We start from the raw sequence: 18156 nt of genomic DNA, 5'->3' as shown, positions 1-18156 counted from the left end.
GGTGCCTTAGGTGAAGCCTACATTTATTTATTTATTTAATTTAATTTCTATTCCGTTCTCCCGGGGGCTCAGAACGGGTTACAATTTACATTCACAAAAAATTACAGGACAAAGGCATTCCTAGAAGAGATAGGAAAGTGAAAAAAGGAGAGAGGGGAGGGCAAACATGAGAAGGCAGGGAGTAGGAGGCGGGAAGGAGCAGGAGGAGGAGGGAGAGAGGAGCAGAGCATCCTCTCCAGCATGTGTTACTTTCGTGCTGGTCTCCGCAGACAGACGCATTAGATTTGTCTACCCTGGTTGCTGGAGGCTCGAGCCAGCATGGAGTGGTGGCTCTATCTTCTGTCCCTCTTCAAGGGCATACCTCATTATATTGCTTCCTGGGAGGTTGTAGCAATAGATGCCAGTCTCCTCGGTTGGGGAGCTCATTGCAACCATTGTCTGATTCAGGGCATTGGACACCCTCTCAGAGGAAGTGGTTGATCAATAGGCTAGAACTACATGCCATTTGATTAGCTCTGATGAAATTGCAGAACTCTCTAGAAGGTCAGATGGTCAGAGTCTTCTCCAACAATGCTACAGCAGTGGCATATGTCAATTGCCATGGAGGCACCAAGAGTGCATCTCTGTCTGAAAGCCCACATGTTCTTTCACTGGGCGGAGCATTATCTCCAGGCACTATTGACAGGGCATGATGTGGGAGTGGACAATGTCCAATCCGATTTCTTCAGCAAACAAACTTTGGACCAGGCAAGTAGATGCTGTCGACGGCAGCATTTAAAGTCATTGTTCAGCACTGGGGCCGTCCAGAATTCGACATCATGTGGCGGCGAAGAACAAGAAAGCAGACACTGAGCCTGGAAATGAAGGTCTAGATCAGGGGTGCCCACACTTTTTGGGCTTGCGAGCTACTTTTAAAATGACCAAGTCAAAATGATCTACCAACAATAAAAATGCTAAACATAATGTCTCTGACTTAGAGGAGGGGCAGGACCACGGCAGAGGGAAGACAGCTCCTGAGGCCTATGGCAACCTGTAAGAATTGCTAAAGTACCACCTGCCACCGGCCGTCTCCCATTCGTCCACTTTGGAGATCCCCACAGGAATAAGGAAGTTAAATTAATAGAATACTTAGGCACAGAAAAACAAAGAAATACTTCCAAGAACTGCCCCATAAGAACTGCCTGTCACAATGCTCATTAGACAAGACAAGTACAATGGATTTAGAAGGGGGACGATCCGCCCGGGTGCACGGCTTGGAGGGGTGCACAGCCGGCCAGGTCTGGGTCATCCTGCCTTTCTTTTCCCCCGGTCCGCGCTCGAGGCTTGCGCCTGCCTGGTCCCGCGCTGACGCTCGAATGGTGCCGTCAACTCCCGCGAGTCTCGCGATAACCAACAGCACCATTTGGGCGGCGGGTGCGAGCCCCGTGCGCAGACCGGTGGAAAGGAAGGGCAGGAGGACCCGGACGGCTGTGCATCCCTCCAAACCGTGCACCCGGGGCGGGGGCGGACCACCCCACCTCGGTACGCCACTGATTGGGAGGCCGATTTTGGGGTTTTTTAAATTGTATATCGGGCAGCATTAGGCCTCGCTTTTACCTCAATCATTACAGGCGCTTCTATTTCTTGTGATGCGCTGAGCTCCGTCCCCCACCGACCTTCACCCCGCCCTTCCAGCACTCTGATTGGCCAGCGTTCTTTAAGAGGCGGGCCAGTCAGGAGGGGAAAAAAAGAGAAGGGAAGAAGGGAACCTGCTGTGCGATCGACTGGGGTCGCCTGAGCGAACGACCTGTCGATCGCGATCGACGCGTTGGGCACCCCTGGTCTAGATGCTTTAATCCAGCCTTGTTGTCTGCCAAAGGTGGTTTTGCTGTTTCACGTTAATCAGGAAGTTCGCTTACCTATATTTCAGTCCACAGGTTTTAGGAAACATGAACACATTTTGAAAAATTTTTTATTGCAAAAGAAAAAATTTACAAAGTAGACAGCATACCGAAAACTCCAGTATAAACCAAACTGTTGTAAAAGAAATCTTTGATACAAGGCCTACATATTGCAAAAACAAGAACAGTACCAGAAACGCACCCATCCCCACATCCCTCCTCCCCAAGGTCCTGGATACAAAGTAAAAATGTTTTTATACAAGAGTATAAGGGAAGTTAACAAAACCTAAAAACAAAAAGAAAGAAAGGTATACTATTCAACCATCCCTTCGGGAAAGCCAATCAATATACGGCTTCCATCGATGCATGAACACTCCCAGACTATGATGTTTCAGTGCAGTTAATTTGGACATATGAAAAACATAATCCATTTTATTGACCACTTGTGCTTTTGATGGAATCATTTCCTGACGCCATGCAGCAGCTAATACTAAGTGCTAAGCTAATACTAAATACTAAGTTCCTTCTAAATTTTCTCGTATCATTGCGACCATCAAGTTTCAGGTTTCAAGTTTTCAAGTTTATTAATTGGCTTGTTCAATCGCTTAATCGGATTTCTAAGCGATGTACAATAAAATATACATACATAAGGAGACAAAAACATTACATACACCTAATTAATTATAATATAAACAAAAGGAAAGAGGGGATGAAATCCATTTTTATAGTAAAGAAAGGACATACAGGGAAAATACAAAAGGAAGTTGGAAAAATAAAAAAAAAGCAGAATAATTCACTAAAATAACATTTTATAATAAAATTTAATTAAGTTGCAAATGCATCTTTAAACAGAAAGGTTTTTAATTCGCTTTTAAATTTCCCAAATACCTTCTCCTCCCGTAAAAACATGGGAAGCGCATTCCAAATCTGGGGAGCTGTACATGAGAAGATAAATTGTCTTCTTGTACTAATAATTTTTAGCGAGGGAATTGATAAAAGGTTCCGTTCACTAGATCGTAAGGTTCTTTTAACTGAATATGGGATAAGTAACCTAAATAAAAATGCTGGAGTCTTATTTTCTAATGTTTTAAAAATAATTGTACATAATTTATGCGTAATTCTATGAATGACTGGGAGCCAATGAGCCTTTTTAAGGAGTGGTGTCACATGATCAAATTTTTTAGATTTTGTTATTAATTTGATAGAAGCATTTTGAATAATTTGTAATCGTTTAATTTCTTGTAAAGCAATTCCTGTAAATAATGAATTGCAATAATCGATTTTAGACATCACCAGAGAGTGAATAAGAATATTAAGTGCTTTGGGACAAAGAAATTTAGAAATAGATCGAATTTTCCGCAACCTATAGAAGGTAGTTTTAACAATACTCCCGTAGCCATGGTCGCAATGATACGAGAAAATTTAGAAGGAACTTCTGGTGGATTCAAATTCAAACGTGCACACCCCAAATCTTTAACCATAAGCACTACACATATCTGATAAAACATAAAACACCATATCCCAAAAGGGACCCACTTTTGGACAAGCCCACCAAATATGGTCAAATGTGCCTAGATCCCCACATCGATGGCAACATTCATCTGGGATAGAAGGATTAATCCTATGGAGTCTTTCAGGAGTATAATACCATCAATACAAAATCTTGTACCCATTTTCCACCATAATACTTGCAATAGATGGCTTAAGGAGAGAATGCAGTGTAAATTTCCACTGCTCCACTATAAATGTTCGGCCCAATAACGTCTCCCAATAAGCAAAATATTGCACTGGGATTTATCATGCATAAGGAGCAGCCCATATAGTCTGGAAATACATCCCCTCCCACTAGATGCCTCCCACACCTTATCCCGAGCAGTGGTATTTAAAAGAAGATTTGGCAAGGCCTTTCTCCTAAGAAAGTCCACCACCTGATTATAATAATAAAACCCTAAGCGCACATGCGCACTCCCACTTGTATGTTAATGATCAGTAGGTTCCTGGCAGGAAGGAGTGCGCATGTGCGCCTAGGGTTCTGTTTTCATGTAAGCCAGTTTGTCGTCGTCGCCCACCTCCCCCCCGCCACACCCAAACCCTCATTGATCCTCCCACCCGAACCCTCCCACTGTGAGATGACCACCTCCAACTGTGTCCGCAGCACTACAAACATGCTGTCTCGCGGCCCTCCACCACCCCAATTTCCTCTGCCACTTCCCTGATGACATCATCAGAGACACGGCAGAGGAAATCAGGGCAGCAGAAGGCCGCGAAGCAGCGCGCCCAGAGCGCTATGGACGCTTCCGGAGCCGGGAGGCCTGTTGGTCGACTCACAATAGGAGGGTCAGTGGGGTCAGCTGCACGGCGGCAGTAGTGGCGGGTGAGGAGGGAGATGGAAACATGCTTCTCAAGGGTTATACTGCAAAGGGGGATGGCAGGCAGGCAGGCTTTGGAGGGTGGGGGTGGGACAAAGTCTGGAAGGTAGTGAGGGGGACATAGGAAGGAGACACTGGTGGGCACTAAGGACATAGGAAGGGGCACTGAGGGCACTAAGGACATAGGCACTGGGGGCACTAAGGACACAGGATGGAGGCACTGGGGGCACTAAGGACACAGGATGGAGGCACTGGGGGCACTAAGGGCATGGAAAGGAGGCACTGGGGCAATAAGTACCTGGGAAGGAGTCACTGGGGGCACTATGGACACGGGTTGGAGGCACTGGGAGCAATAAGGACACGGGATGGAGGCACTGGGGGCAATAAGGACACAGGATGGAGGCACTGGGGGCAATAAGGACACGGGATGGAGGCACTGGGGGCAATAAGGACACGGGATGGAGGCACTGGGGGCAATAAGGACACGGGATGGAGGCACCGGGGGCAATAAGGACATGAGAAAGAGGCACTGGGGGCACTAAGGACACAGGATGGAGGCACTGGGGGCACTAAGGACACAGGATGGAGGCACTGGGGGCACTAAGGGCATGGAAAGGAGGCACTGGGGCAATAAGTACCTGGGAAGGAGTCACTGGGGGCACTATGGACACGGGTTGGAGGCACTGGGAGCAATAAGGACACGGGATGGAGGCACTGGGGGCAATAAGGACACAGGATGGAGGCACTGGGGGCAATAAGGACACGGGATGGAGGCACTGGGGGCAATAAGGACACGGGATGGAGGCACTGGGGGCAATAAGGACACGGGATGGAGGCACCGGGGGCAATAAGGACATGAGAAAGAGGCACTGGGGGCAATAAGGACATGAGAAAGAGGCACTGGGGGCACTATGGACAAAGGAAGGAGGCACTGGGCAACTAAGGACATAGGAAGGGGTACTAATAATAATAATAATAATTTATTCTTGTATACCGCCATACCCGTAAAGTTCTAGGCGGTTCACATCCATTAATTAAGGTCTGTGATAATACACGGATTTACAAAATTTTGACAAAGATACAGGCAAAGAAGTGGGGGGGGAAACTCTTTGAAGAGATTAGGTAGAGGTAACGGTAATACAGAAGGAAGGGTTGTAAGATATGATATAGCGAGAGAGAGATAAAATCGGGGGAGGGGGGGAGAGAGAGGGAAAGCCGAGGGGGCGGGGTAGAGAGGGAAAGGGGAGAAAATAGGGGGCAAGGGGGATTAAAAGGCCTGTTCACGGAAAAGGTGCGTTTTGAGAAGTTTTCTGAAGCTAAGGTAAGAGGGGGCCTCGAGTATCATTTGGGCAAGCCAAGGGTTCAGCTTGGCCGCCTGGTAAGCAAAGGTTTTGTCGAGAAATCTTTTGAAATGACATAATTTTAGGGATGGGAAGACAAACAGCTGTATTCTGCGGGATTTCTTGTTGGTGAGGTTCAGAGTGAAATGGTGATTGAGGTATCTAGGTAATAGGCCAAAAACAGTTTTGTAACAGAAGCAGGCGAATTTGAATAGGACTCTGGATTCGAAAGGGAGCCAATGCAGTTGGTGGTAGAAAGGTGTGATGTGGTCCCATTTGTTCAGGCCGAATATGAGGCGGACGGCAGTGTTCTGGATCAATTTTAGTCTCCTAAGGGTTTTCTTTGTGGAGCTCAGATAAATGACATTGCAATAGTCTAGTACGCTCAGGACAGAGGACTGTACCAGAAGGCGGAAAGAGGAGTCGTCAAAGTATTTTTTTATGGTGCGCAGTTTCCAGAGCACCGAGAAGCATTTCTTGACAGTAAGATCGGTGTGATTGTCTAGGGACATGGGAAGGAGGCACTAAGGACATGGGAAGGAGGCACAGAGGGCACTAAGGACATAGGATGGGACACTAAGGACATAGGAAGACGGAACTGGGGGCACTAAGGACGTAGGAAGGAGGCACTGAGGGCACTAAGCAGGGCTGTGGAGTCGGAATCGGAGTCGAGGAGTCGGAGTCGGAGGAAATTTCGGGTACTTGGAGTCGGAGTCGGAGTCAGAAGTACAAAAAACTGAGGAGTCGGAGTCGGAACATTTATCTACCAACTCCATTTTTGAACTTGGCATACCAATCACGAGCGATTCTTTCAGCTATAGCACCCACTATATACACAGCACAAATGTTGCGAGCAGCTTCTGCGGCCTTAGAACCTTGACATTCCATTTTAACGATCTGAAAATTAACCAGTGCTGTGGAGTTGGAGTCGAGGAGTCAGAGTCGGAGGAAATTTCGGGTACCTGGAGTTGGAGTCTGAAGTACAAAAAACTGAGGAGTCTGAGTCGGAACATTTATCTACCGACTCCACAGCCCTAGCACTAAGGACATAGGATGGGACACTATGGACATAGGAAGGGGGCCACGGAGGCAGAGGCAGGCATGGTGCAACAAAGAAATACAGGCAGGCAGGGGGCCAGGGAGACAGAGACAGAAAGAAAGACAGACAGCATCCAAGAAGAGAGAGAGAGACAAAAAAAAACCCAGACAGACAGACATCTACTCTAGCACCCGTTAATATAACGGGCTTAAACACTAGTATTGTAATAAATACACCCCCTGCAATCCATATTCCTCCTGCATTTGTGAGGTCGGGACCAAGGCCTCTTCCACCACAAACTATCCCAAAGTAACCAATCCCCTTGCTTCCCAAACCTTACAACGAGAATCAAAATGTCCTGGCAAAAAACCATCAGCCACCCTCGCAGGGGTTTGAGAAAAATATACCCGTCCCATAAACAATTTCTCCCAAAATAATGCCCACAAATGCAGAAGAACCCCCAACACCGGTGTGGCCCTTCTAACAATCGCTCTAAACCTATCCAAATCGTACCATGGAACATGACGCAAAGATATATCACCCAAGAGCCAAGCATCCATTTGCACCCATGTCTTATGAGACTCCTTTTGCCAAGCCAACAAATAACGCACCTGCGCTGCAATATAGTAACAATAAAAATTGGGAACCTCCATCCCTCTCTGTCCCGCAGTTGAAACAACAGTTTACAGCTAACCTGCGGAAGCCTCCATCTCCAAATGTAGGAAAAAATAGTGCAGTGCAAGTGCCCTAGGAAGAAAAATCGGCAAAGCCGTAAAAAAATACAGAAAACTAGGCAATACCATCATTTTAATCACATTTACCCTACCCAAGAAACAGAAAGTCTCTCCCACCTATCCAAATCCTCCCTCACCTGTTGTAATAAGAGGGGATAATTAGCATCATATAGAGAAGTCAAATCTGCCATAAGATGTATACCCAAATACTTCAATGTATGATTCGTCCAACGGAAAGGAAAACGCTGTTCCAAATCTAAACAATCCTGCCCCCTGTTCGTAAGATTAAGAATCTCGGATTTAGCCATATTGACTCGAAACCCAGAGACCCGCTCATACTCAGCTAGTGCTGCCACAATCCCCTGTAAGGACTCCCCTGATTCCAAAGCGTAAGAAGAATATCATCTGTGAAAAGGAGTATCTTCTGTTCTCATCCTCCACTAGGAATACCCGAAATATTTAGACACTCTCGTAGCCTCTGCGCAAACAGCTCCATAGCTATTGCAAAGAGGAGGGGAGACAAAGCACACCCCTGACGAGTACCTCTAGCAAGCTCAAATTCTGCACAGTAGGCACCATTCACCTTAAGGGATGCCATAGGTTTAACATACAAGGATTTAGTCCACTCCAGAAATTGACCCAATATTCCCATGGTAGACAGCGTCTGAAACAAAAAAGGCCAAGAGACCTTATCAAAGGCCTTCTCGGCGTTAATCCCTAGAATCAAAGCAGGGGTCTTACGAGCCTGGGAAGAATTAATAATCTGAAACACCCTGTGGAGATTATCAAAAGTCAGTCAACCCTGAATAAAGCCCGCCTGATTGTCCTGCATCAACACTCCCAAATAGTGTTGCAAACGACGAGCCAATACTCCTGTAAAAATGTTATAATCCGTTCCAAGTAAAGATATAGGACGATAAGAGGCTTTATCAGCGGGGTCCCTACCAGGTTTTAACAACAACGTTACTCCAGCCAGCCTCCAAGACCAAGGCAATTGTTCTCCCCCCCTTCAAACTATTAAGCCGTGAGAGGCTTGACCAAAAAGGAGCTAAAACATTTATAAAATTTATTGGAAAAACCATTCAAACCCGGTGCTTAATAGTGAGCAACGTTTCCTCCTCCTCAATAGGCTGAGAAAACCAAGTTGCCTCTTCCAAAGAAAGCTTAGGAAGGGTCACCTGATCCAAATAATCAACTCCGCCTTCTCCAAAACTATATCCTCCTCCGTATATAACTCAATGTAATATTGGGTAAGAAACTCTCCAATAGTCCTTGATGATCTATATAACTCGCCATCAGGGCCCTTCAACTGAAAAATAAAATTTTGCTGACGCTGCTTGTGAAGCTTATGTGCCAGATGACGCCCTGCCTTATTGCCCGATTCAAAATAATTTTGCTTCAAGATCTCAAGACGCTGTGAAATATCTTGCAACTCCAACTCCTGAATTTCACCCTTTCCTTTCTGAAGCCGACATAGTACCTCTGCACTCCCCCCTCTCCCGCTTATGTTGAGCCTCCAACTCCAGCAACTGCGCCAGGAGGCTCTTCTTCTGTTGATATCGCTCCTTCCTACAAAAAGCCCCCAAGGATATAATCCTCCCCCTCATTACACATTTTAATCCCTCCCAGAACATTACCGGAGAAATCCCCTCAGTGAGATTATACTGAATGTATTCTTTAAGATTTTCCGTCAGCTGAAAAATATTAGCAGGATCCAACAAAAGCCCCTCATTTATACGCCAAAATTTCTTGCCATGACTCTCCTCCCTACGTGATAAAGAAAGCCAAACCGGAGAGTGATCAGACCACACCCTAGATGCCATTTCCACCTCATCCACCCGCAGTAACACCTACGCTGAGACCCCCAAAAAATCTATCCTAGAGTAGGAATTATGTACCTCCGAAAAAAAGAATAATCCTGGGCTCCAGGATTACTATGGCGCTAAGGATCTTTCAACCCCCAATGATCAAAAAATTCCACAAGTTTTTTCCTGTCCTGGTGACCATAACTAACCCCGCCTTCCAAATTATCCAAAGATGGGTCCCAGGATAAATTAAAATCACCCCCCACCACCACATGTCCCTCAGCATAATCCTGCATCACCTGTCCCAACTCTTTTAAAGAAGCAGCCCTGTTCCTTATTAGGGGCATAAATATTAATACAAGTAAATAATTCCTGATCAATTGTAACTTTTACAATTAACATAACGCCCCTGTTTATCCCTGACCACCCCATGTACCTCAGAGCTAATTCTTGCGCTATAAAAATACCACCCCATTCTTTCTCCCTGCTACAGTATTAGAGGCCAAATACATATGCGGGTACTTTTTATGATGAAGATAGTGTTCATGCATCGGTCGTAAATGAGTCTCCTGTATGAAGCCAATTCCCACCCTTAAACGTTCTGCTTCCTTAAAAAGCAACTGATGCTTCCTGGGAACATTCATACCCCTCACATTAAATGTCATCCATCGCAACATACTAGAATACATAAAAGAGAACAAGCAATATTCCCACACATAAATGCCCAAGTTAATAAACTAATACTCCAATAACCCACATAAATCCAAATAACCCATAACCCGCATCCAGAACCTCAAAATTACCACCCCAACCCTTCCCCCCTAAAACCCACCACAGAAAAGAACTTCCATCGTACCCCCTCCACCCAGCCTAATGTCCAAGGACCCCTCCATTCATACCAAAACAAACACAAAGTCCCCCAACTGCACACCACAACCCCTAAATAAGCTCCATAAGCTAGCATACCCGACCACTCTCCACCTCTCACCCCAAGCCCGAGGAAGCAAACCCACAGGGTAAGCTACAGAAACCCAACCCCACTATGTAAAGCAGATCAAACTCTACTACCAACATGCTCACCCCCCCTGCACATTAAACCCCCAAAAGTCCACAATACATCAAGTAGGGTGAATTGCTGTAGCTGCATCAGAATAGCGTTGAAGACGCTGATCACTCTTCTCCCCTCTCCGCCATCTGGACTGACTCAATACCCCACTCCTCTGTGGTTGAGCAACGGGTAGGGAGAATCTCCACATTCGACCACAGCTGTGCTTGCTGCAAAATTAACTTTATGCACTTGATTCTGCACAGGAAATGATAGTCCAAAAGGATAATCCATTATAGCGAATCTGATGAGCCATCAAACACTTGGTGATATCCCGAAACTCCCGCCGCTTTCATAGAGTGAGGGCAGACATATCAGCATACAACTCAACTTTCGCGCCTTCCCACTCAATATGGCCCAATTGCCTTGCTGCCGCAAGTACCTTTTCTTTTAAGGGAAAACGATGAAAGCAGGCAATAAGGTCTCATGGGCGATTCAGAAAAGTCCCCCCCAACTGCCCAATGGACCCTCTCAAACTCCATAGTAGTGATGACAGCAGTGGGATCAGCGGCTTATAAAAATTTCACACAAATAGCACGCATAATCTCCTCCAACGAGTGCGAGCTAGCTTGCTCCGGGACTCCACAGGCCCGTAAGTTGTTACGACGGGCCCGATTTTCCATATCCTCAGTCTTTAATAATAGCTCTTCATACTTTTCCTCAATTCCCTTGCACCGCTGTTGCAAATGTAAAATATCACTATCATGATCAATAACATGCTCCTCAAATTCGCCCAATTTCTGGCCCATATCCACCACAGTCTTTCGCAAAGCAGCCATATCGGAGTGCAATTCCTTCTGCATCACCATCATAGTATTTTTTAGGTCAGCAAACCAACCTTGAAGCTCCAGACGAGACACTGGCCCTTCCACCATAGGAGTCCACATCGCCGATTGCGAATGTACCATGGTGGACTCACTCAAATGTTTGAGGTTTCGCGATGTGCAGACCGCATCCCCGGGTGCCATGACTTGAAAAGCAAAAGTGCGCAAATCAGTCTGCAATTTTTTCGACGCCGCAGTCATACCAAAGTCCAGTGGAAGAATCGGTACAGCAAAAACCACCTGGAAAGGTCTGCTAAATATATCGAATATATGCTGGGTGAAGAGGAGCTCGTCTCTTACACTGCCATCACATGGATGACGTCACCGAAAGTCCACAGGAACACATTTTGGAGAATTTGGAGGTAAGAAGAGTACTTCTTCGTTATCTGGAAGTCACCAACAAGTTTAGACTCTATGACCATCTGTTTGTGCTGACTCATTCGACTAAGCGAGGCGTGCTTGCTTCCAAGGCCACAATTTTGAATCTGTAAGGTTATTTCATCAGTCTACATTATCTGTGGGGAAACAAGTCTCCTGTTTCTGTCAAGATGCATTTGACAAGGATCTTGGCTTCGTCTTGGGCTGAAGCTAAGGCAGTCTCTCCAGTTGAGATTTATATAGCGATGACTTGATCCTCTCTGCACACATTTGCAAAGTTCAACAGGATAGATGTTGCAGTATGAGAGGACTCTTCCTTTGGTTCCTCTGTGTTATAGCAGTCAGCCTGTCCTAGATTTCTGGGACTGCTTTCATATGTCCCACTTGTCAAAGACATACCTATTTACTGGAAAAAGAGATTTATTTTAAAAATTTCTTCCCTGCTTAACACCTAAGCGGGTAACAGTAGAAAACATACATAAACATGTTATAATATATACATACTATCCTATTCTTCTACATATAATAGCTAAAACTAGCATAATGCTTCCACATATATTTAAATCATTTTTATTAAACCACCAATAGAAACACAATACACAGTAAAGAACAGGTATTTAGGCATAATACAACTCCAATCCCCTAACCCCCCCAACCACCCACCCAACCCCCCCCCCCCCTGAGCAGCAGCAGCGGTAAGTACCCCAAAAGGAATAACAAAATCAGAATGCAAAGATTAGGCAAATCAAATATCCCAAAGTTTTCTTTGAACATAATGAGTAAAGGTCAAACTATAAAGGTATACCAACACTGACGAAACAACCGGCCTGCTTTAGCAGACATGTCCACAATGTCTTTGTGTTCCAGTAACATTTGTTGTAACATTAATGCTCTCCACTGTGGAATGGAAGGAGGTTGAGGCGATAGCCACTGCAAGAGGACACATTTCCTGCCCAGCAATACCGTTTTCCGAAGGAAGGCCGCACAACCTGGTCTAGGCGGGTGAAAACGGATCTGTAGAGTGAAGAGAAAACTTGGATGCATCCTCCAGGAACAACCCCAAAGCCGAGCCACAGAGGACACCAGTTGTAACCAGAAGGCAGACACCAAGGGACAAGTCCAAAACATGTGTCCAAAAGAAGCCATAGGCTGCGCGCATTTACCACAGCAATGTCCCGTACTTATCCCCATCACATGAGCTCTCTTGGGTGGATAAAAGGCTCGCAGTAAAAACTTGTAATTTCGCTCCCTCTCCACTGATGACAGAGTGGAAGCATTCCCCAAACGAATACCTTTACGAATCATATCATCAGAAATAGGTATTTGGAGATCAGCTGACCATTTCTGGGCCAAGGTAATAAAGTCCAGTTCGCCAGAGAGTTCTTGCAGGAACTTGTGATAAATTTTCAACGGTATGGGCTCTTGGGCCGTAAGACAAAGAGCTTCCTGTAAACTGTTCTGAACATCCTCTCGCACCACCGCCGAATGTCTACAAGTAATGTTGAAGTTGTCGGTAAGCAAACCAATCCACAGGGGGAAGATGAAACTGTGCCTGTAGCTCGGCAAAGGGGACAGGAAGACCCGTGTGGAGCACCGCCTGAGACATACTGAAGGCCCCCACTAGTCCAGCGCTGGAAGATTGCAGAGTCCAAGCCAGGTAAAAAGTCTCCATTGCCAGCGATAGAGAGGTAAGGCGTTCTGCAGGGAGAGATCTTCAACAGCCCACACAACATTTTCCAAGCCTTACGCATTGTAGGTAAAAATGAGTGTGAAGATAACAGAGGCACATCCGGCAAGTGGAGAGCATGTAAGAGATAACTAAAATGGTAAGGCTGAAAAGAAAAACATTCAATCTCAGGTAAGGAAAAACAAGTAGTATTGCAAAACCAGTCATGAATATGACGTAATTGACACGCACAGAAGACCCAACCCCCCCTGATGAATTGGTAACATCAGCTTAGATAAAGAAATCCTAGCCCGTTTCCCCTGCCACAAATATGTAGAAAGATGAGACCTATGTTGAGATAAGTGTGTGGTTGTTAACATAATGGGAAGCATTTATAAAATATAAAGCCATTGGGATAGTATCATCATGTTATAGAGAGCAATGAGGCCAGAGAGAGAGAGAGGATATTTCTGCCAATTATGGAGTGTGTTTGCTGTACGACGTAATAAGGGCAAAACATTAGCATTATAAAGCCTATCCAGGTTCTGAGGAATGACCACCCCTAAGTAAATCAATTGGGAAGGGGCCCACTGCAGAGGAAATTCTCCCTGCCAGGTCTGTCGTACCTCAGGCGAGGTCGGAAGCATCAACGACTTCTGTTTATTGAGAACTAAACCCGAGTAGAGATTAAACTCGTCTAATAGGTCCAATGCTCAAAACAACGATCTATGGGGTTACCCAAAGTGAGCAAAAGATTGTCCGCAAATGCCAACACCCGCAACTGGGAAGAACCCTCTGGCAAACCCGTGATCTCATCATCCCTCTGAAGTGTGTGTAACAAAGGGTCCAGGTACAAAAGAAAAAGGAGGGGAGACAGCGGACAACCCTGTCGCGTCCCCCTGCCCACAGGAAAAGCGAGGGATCTCATGCCATTAACCAACACTGAGGCGGCTGGTCCTGAGTAAAGTGATTGTACCAACGCCAAAAAACTGTTAGGAAGCCCGATATACTGCAATACCTGAAACAGGTAATGCCAATGAACCTTGTCAAAGGCTTTCGCCGCATCTAACCCAACAAGTAAACCAGGATATTGTGTCTGTTGAGCTCGAGAGAAAGCCAATAACACCCGACGAACATTGAGTACAGAAAGGCGCGTTCGAACAAAGCCCACCTGCTCAGGTACAATAATAGTAGGCAACAGTGGCGCCAACCTATCCGCCAATACACGAGCCAAGATTTTAATATCAACGTTCAACAGAGATATTGGTCGATAAGATTCTATGTTTGTGGGTGATTTAGATGGTTTCGGAATCAATGTAATCAGGGCTTCATTAGCATAGCGGGGGAATGCACCCTGGTCCTGAACGGCCGTGTAGTAGTTTCAAGTTTCAAGTTTATTAAAAATTTGTTTGACCGCTTAATCCAACTTCTAAGTGGTTAACATAATAAAATTACACAAAAATAAATTAAACATATTAAAACAGGGGAGACAAATGACTTACTCAAAACATACTGCAACAGCAGGGCAGATGGGGAGGAACTACAATAAGTATAGGATAGATAAGTCATAAGGCTAAAACAGTAGGTTAGGTAAAAATTGAAAAAAAGGGAAAGAAAGAAGATAAGATAAGAAGATAAGATCTTAAAAAACTCAGGGGAATAACCATCCGGCCCAGATGCCGTACATGGCTTCAATTTCTGTATCGCCTGCAGCACCTCCTGCAGATGTAAAGGTCTATCCAACAGGGATACCTTGGCCGCTGTTAGTCGAGGCATCCCCGCATCCTCCAGGTAATCACACACATCAGGACCCGTGTAAGGGCCCGGTGATGCATAGAAAGCCTCAAAGTAGGTTTTAAAGCTAGCCGAGATATCCACCGCGGATGTCAACATCTTCCCCGAGCGCTCCCGTATCATGGGGATGTATCTAGATCCGTTCCAGCTCTTAGTTATGGACGCTAATAGTTTCCCGGCTTTATTGCCATATTTGTAAAATTGAAATTTGCGAAAAAACAACAATTTTTTGGTACGTTCATGAATGAGGGAATTTAACTCAGCCAGCACTGCTTTGTATGTTTCTTTATTAGCCACTGTGGGATTATCTAGTAAATCACGTTTCAACGTCACCAACTGGCGTTCAAGCTGTACTATACGATGTGCTATGCGCCGGGTCCTAGTAGTAACATAGGTGATGATGTCCCCACGTAACAGAGGTTGATCCATATGTGGGGCATTAAAGGAACAATAGGCCTCCCACTTATCCAATAGAAATTTCTGGAAGTTGGCATCATTATGTAGATAGGAGGGAAATCTCCATCCTGACCCGGGGCCCGCGGGACCTCCCACTGCAACATCAAGCCAAATATTATGGTGATCCGACACTTCAAGGGGGCCTATTGTTGCCTCAGAGACCCGAGCAAACATGGTTTCAGAAATTAAGGTGTAATCAATTCTAGAAAAGGAACCATGTGCTCTAGACTGGTGGGTATAATCCCGCTCAGTAGGGTGAAGTAACCTCCAGGGGTCCACCAACCCCAAAGCTCGACAAAGATAAGGGATACCCTTGGTTTGTTTTACAGTCACCACTCCCGATGACCCAGAGCAGTCCATGCCCGAATCTAAAACTTGATTCAAGTCACCCACCAGTATCAATGGGCAATCAGAATCCTGTAAACAAATATTGACCAAATTTTGAAAGAAAGAATGCTGATAGCCATTAGGGCCATAGCCCACCAATAATCGAAAGGGCTCACCAGGTCCAACCACTTTCACCAAAAGGTAACGGCCCTGAGGGTCACGCCGCAGGACCTGAACTGTGCATGGCAAGTCCTTCCTAATTAGTATGGCCACCCCTGCCCTCTTCCCTGGAGAAGAAGCAAAGTGTAATTCCCCCACCCAACCTCTCCGAAGTTTCTGATGTTCTAAATCCGTGAGCCTAGTCTCCTGGAGGCAGGCTATATCTGCCGAATGATGCTTCAATTGGGACAGGATTTTCGTGCGTTTAGCAGGGGATGTAATTCCCGACACATTCCATGAAAGTATATGTAGTGTCCGGTCACCCATTAGGAACCCCACTTTGAACACCAAAGCAAGTAAACCCTCCAATAAGAAGTGTCCCAGGGTGCCCAGCTTCACCCCAAGACTCCACATACACACTCCATTCAAGCCATTCAAGCAGCCCTATAAAAGTAAACCCCAAACAACAAACAGAATATAACACAAAATACCATAATATAGCCGCTGCTGCCACCCAAAGATCCCCTTCCCCCCAATACCCCCCAACAATCCCAGAAACCCCCACCTTGTGGGAGAAATGCAGGTCACGAAAGACGCCTCTTCCAGGGCCACCCCGACCAACTGAAAAATAAAGCTCTCAGGAGCCTATAGGACAAATTTCCCCTTCAAACATAGAAAGCTAACAGTCATGTATCACTATCAAACCTCTCAAGGCAAGTAAATGTCCACACAGTCAGTCCGCCCCCGAACTGGGGTTACCAAGGAGCTTGATAAATTCAGCTGCTGCCTCAGGGGACTGGAAAGATTTCCAGACTCCATTGCGTTGGATCCTCAAGAGGGCCGGATAATTGAATTGAAACCTCTGTTTAAGCTCCGAAAGTTGTGCACAGAGAGGATAATAAGGCCTCCTCCGTTCCTGTAACGCCAGAGAAAAATCTTGGCTAATGTGGACCAAAGTTCCATTATATTTCAAGTCATCTTTCTTAGCCCGATATTGCTGTAGTAGTTCCACTTTATGCCTGAAATTCAAAAGCTTCAGGATGACCACCCGCGGGCGTGTTTCCAGGCCAGGTCGGGGGCCCAATCGGTGCGCCCGTTCCAATCGCAAAGGCCCCACAGAGGGCGGGAGAGGCAACTCATCCCGCAGCCAGCGTTCCAGCACATCCAACAATAGTCGGTCTGCAATCGTCTCCGGAATGCCCATCAAGCACAGGTTAGAGCGGCGCGAGCGATTCTCTAAATCATCCAACTTTTCGGCTTGAGCTCGCACCTGCGCCTGCAGCGCGCTAAGATCTGCGCCTCGAGCCGTGGAGGTATCCTCCAAATTTGAGACCCTCTGCTCCAATTCCGTCGTGCGAGCCGCGGCGGCTGCTAACAAGTTCTCAATGTTAGAGATTTGTGCAGTGAGCGATTCTAGTTTTGGCCCCAGTACCTGTGCAAGTGCCTCTTTTATGTCGCTCAACGCTGTCTCCGTGAGGTGTGAGACCGCCGCTGCGGGGCTTGCCGCCATCTTGGGCTCGCTAGGCCGCACTCGCTCCCGATCCTTTCTAACCGATTTAGCCTGCATGGAGTCTTGGGATCTTGTTATATATCTGTCCATGCAGGGAGGATGTCCCAAAAGATGGTTTACCAGCGATTAAAGTGGGGAAAAAGTCTGAATTTGCAGATAATTATGCAGGGTAGCCCCGGAGCAAGCGAGGAGACATCCTCACGCGCTCATGACATCACGTGACCTCCAAGCAGGGACGTTTTAATCTTTGCTGCTTGCTACCTGTTGCCTTACTCAAACAAGCAGATAATTGGACGACCCCACGAGCTGCCTCGCGCTTCGGACTCTCTAATGCTTCCACATATAATCGCTAAAGCTAGCATAATGCTTGGAAAAATGTTCATCCTCTATGAACTATAAAATGCAATATTATACAGAGCTAACAAAACTTTGGCACATAAAAAGGTTTTCAATTGCTTCTTTAAAAAATAGGTTAATCAGTTAGCTGTGAAATAAAGAAATTATGTTCCAGTAGATAGATGTAACAAAAAAGGAAGGAGAGGTCCAACCTTATCTGCAGAAAAAACCAACCAGGAACAAACAAAAACCAACTGCAGATGTGTACAAGATGCAGGCAGAATTTATTGTGACAAATATAAATTTATAAAAACCTTTTTCCCAATAAATTCTGCCTGCATCTTGTACACATCTCCAGTAGATAGATGTCTCATTCTGGACCCCTGCCCAGACCTTCCTGCGCCTGCTTACTGTCTCCTTCTGTTTATTCTTCC

The 18156-nt window shown here is 45.9% G+C and overlaps 1 protein-coding gene across 2 annotated transcripts in view; it reads left to right on the top strand.

The window, feature by feature from the left end:
* Nucleotides 1–18156, top strand: part of PLEKHF2 (pleckstrin homology and FYVE domain containing 2) — a 55652-nt gene that overhangs the window by 17437 nt on the left and 20059 nt on the right. The gene's annotated exons all lie outside the window — the stretch shown is intronic.

Source organism: Geotrypetes seraphini, chromosome 2, assembly GCF_902459505.1.
Source record: "Geotrypetes seraphini chromosome 2, aGeoSer1.1, whole genome shotgun sequence".
NCBI lineage: Eukaryota > Metazoa > Chordata > Amphibia > Gymnophiona > Dermophiidae > Geotrypetes > Geotrypetes seraphini.
Note: the sequence above shows the minus strand (reverse complement) of the source record. Positions and strands in the feature narration are given on the sequence as shown.